The 2,500-nt window shown below is 46.8% G+C and overlaps 2 non-coding genes and 4 pseudogenes across 2 annotated transcripts; all 6 read left to right on the top strand.

Moving 5' to 3' along the window:
• Window positions 1–67, top strand: part of LOC133647458 (5S ribosomal RNA) — a 119-nt pseudogene extending 52 nt beyond the window's left edge.
• Window positions 68–435: 368 nt separating this feature from the next.
• On the top strand, window positions 436–553 carry LOC133647402 (5S ribosomal RNA). Its single transcript, XR_009825649.1, has one exon. It is a non-coding gene; the product is annotated as a 5S ribosomal RNA (ribosomal RNA).
• A 368-nt stretch (window positions 554–921) lies between these two features.
• On the top strand, window positions 922–1,040 carry LOC133647483 (5S ribosomal RNA; annotated as a pseudogene).
• Window positions 1,041–1,408: 368 nt separating this feature from the next.
• On the top strand, window positions 1,409–1,526 carry LOC133647489 (5S ribosomal RNA; annotated as a pseudogene).
• Window positions 1,527–1,894: 368 nt separating this feature from the next.
• On the top strand, window positions 1,895–2,013 carry LOC133647301 (5S ribosomal RNA). The gene has a single exon (XR_009825550.1). It is a non-coding gene; the product is annotated as a 5S ribosomal RNA (ribosomal RNA).
• A 368-nt stretch (window positions 2,014–2,381) lies between these two features.
• On the top strand, window positions 2,382–2,499 carry LOC133647498 (5S ribosomal RNA; annotated as a pseudogene).
• Window position 2,500: the final 1 nt, after the last annotated feature.

Here is a 2,500-nt window from a genome sequence, read left to right as displayed (position 1 = left end):
TAAGCCGGGTCGGGCCTGGTTAGTACTTGGATGGGAGACTGCCTGGGAATACCAGGTGCTGTAAGCTTTTGGAACGATCCCAGAAAAGGGCGCCCTTTCCCCCTTTTGCTTTTGTCACAACGGCTATAGGTACTTGCCATACTTGTCAATGCAGCTACATATTGCTCGTCCAAACAAAACGCTGCTCTCCACCCAATACACATTTGTTTAGTTTTGACTCGGTTTGGAATTGATAGCAAGATTTGCAGCGTCGCCAACAGTGACACATGTGCCTCAAGGCACTTCAGTGCTAACAGAGGTTTAAAAGTCCAAAGAGTTAGACAGGCTGACAAAAACATCAGTGATTGTTGTATCACACACGCATTGCTCATTGCAGAAAGGTCTTGTCAACCAGCTTGTCACATTTAAAAATCAGATTTTGAGGTCAATTTCTTGGCTTACGGCCATACTACCCTGAGCACACCCGATCTCGTCAGATCTCGGAAGCTAAGCCGGGTCGGGCCTGTTAGTACTTGGATGGGAGACTGCCTGGGAATACCAGGTGCTGTAAGCTTTTGGTACGCTCCCAGCATAGGATGCCCTTTCCCCCTTTTGCTTTTGTCACAATGGCTATAGGTACTTGCCATACTTGTCAATACAGCTACATAGTTCTCGTACAAACAAAACGCTGCTCTCCACCCAATACACATTTGTTTAGTTTTGACTCGGTTTGGGATTGATAGCAAGATTTGCAGCGTCGCCAGCAGTGACACATGTGCCTCAAGGCACTTCAGTGCTAACAGAGGTTTAAAAGTCCAAAGAGTTTGACAGGCTGACAAAAAGATCAGTGATTGTTGTATCACACACGCATTGCTCATTGCACAAAAGTCCTGTCAACCAGCTTGTCACATTTAAAAATCTGATTTTGAGGGCAGTTTCTTGGCTTACGGCCATACTACCCTGAGCACGCCCGATCTCGTCAGATCTCGGAAGCTAAGCCGGGTCGGGCCTGGTTAGTACTTGGATGGGAGACTGCCTGGGAATACCAACTGCTGCAAGCCTTTGGAACGATCCCAGAAAAGGGCGCCCTTTCCCCCTTTTGCTTTTGTCACAACGGCTATAGGTACTTGCCATACTTGTCAATGCAGCTACATATTGCTCGTCCAAACAAAACGCTGCTCTCCACCCTATACACATTTGTTTAGTTTTGACTCGGTTTGGAATTGATAGGAAGATTTGCAGCGTCGCCAACAGTGACACATGTGCCTCAAGGCACTTCAGTGCTAACAGAGGTTTAAAAGTCCAAAGAGTTAGACAGGCTGACAAAAACATCAGTGATTGTTGTATCACACACGCATTGCTCATTGCAGAAAGGTCCTGTCAACCAGCTTGTCACATTTAAAAATCAGATTTTGAGGTCAATTTCTTGGCTTACGGCCATACTACCCTGAGTACGCCTGATCTCGTCGGAGCTCTGAAGCTAAGCTGGGTCGGGCCTGTTAGTACTTGGATGGGAGACTGCCCGGGAATACCAGGTGCTGTAAGCTTTTGGAACGGTCCCAGAAAAGGGTGCCCTTTCCCCCTTTTGTTTTTGTTACAACGGCTATAGGTACTTGCCATACTTGTCAATACAGCTACATATTGCTCGTCCAAACAAAACACTGCTCTCCACCCAATACACATTTGTTTAGTTTTGACTCGGTTTGGGATTGATAGCAAGATTTGCAGTGTCGCCAACAGTGACACATGTGCCTCAAGGCACTTCAGTGCTAACAGAGGTTTAAAAGTCCAAAGAGTTGGACAGGCTGACAAAAAGAACAGTGATTATTGTATCACACACGCATTGCTCATTGCAGAAAGGTCCTGTCAACCAGCTTGTCACATTTAAAAATCTGATTTTGAGGGCAATTTCTTGGCTTACGGCCATACTACCCTGAGCACGCCCGATCTCGTCAGATCTCGGAAGCTAAGCTGGGTTGGGCCTGGTTAGTACTTGGATGGGAGACTGCCTGGGAATACCAGGTGCCATAAGCTTTTGGTACGCCCCCAGAATAGGGTGCCCTTTCCCCCTTTTGCTTTTGTCACAACGGCTATAGGTACTTGCCATACTTGTCAATACAGCTACATATTGCTCGTCCAAACAAAACACTGCTCTCCACCCAATACACATTTGTTTAGTTTTGACTCGGTTTGGGATTGATAGCAAGGTTTGCAGCGTCGCCAACAGTGACACATGTGCCTCAAGGCACTTCAGTGCTAACAGAGGTTTAAAAGTCCAAAGAGTTAGACAGGCTGACAAAAACATCAGTGATTGTTGTATCTCACACGCATTGCTCATTGCAGAAAGGTCCTGTCAACCAGCTTGTCACATTTAAAAGTCAGATTTTGAGGTCAATTTCTTGGCTTACGGCCATACTACCCTGAGCACGCCCGATCTCGTCGGAGCTCTGAAGCTAAGCTGGGTCGGGCCTGTTAGTACTTGGATGGGAGACTGCCTAGGAATACCAGGTGCTGTAAGCTT

This window comes from Entelurus aequoreus, linkage group LG03, assembly GCF_033978785.1.
Source record: "Entelurus aequoreus isolate RoL-2023_Sb linkage group LG03, RoL_Eaeq_v1.1, whole genome shotgun sequence".
NCBI lineage: Eukaryota > Metazoa > Chordata > Actinopteri > Syngnathiformes > Syngnathidae > Entelurus > Entelurus aequoreus.
The sequence above is the reverse complement of the archived record's forward strand: the minus strand, read 5'-3'. Positions and strand labels throughout refer to the sequence as shown.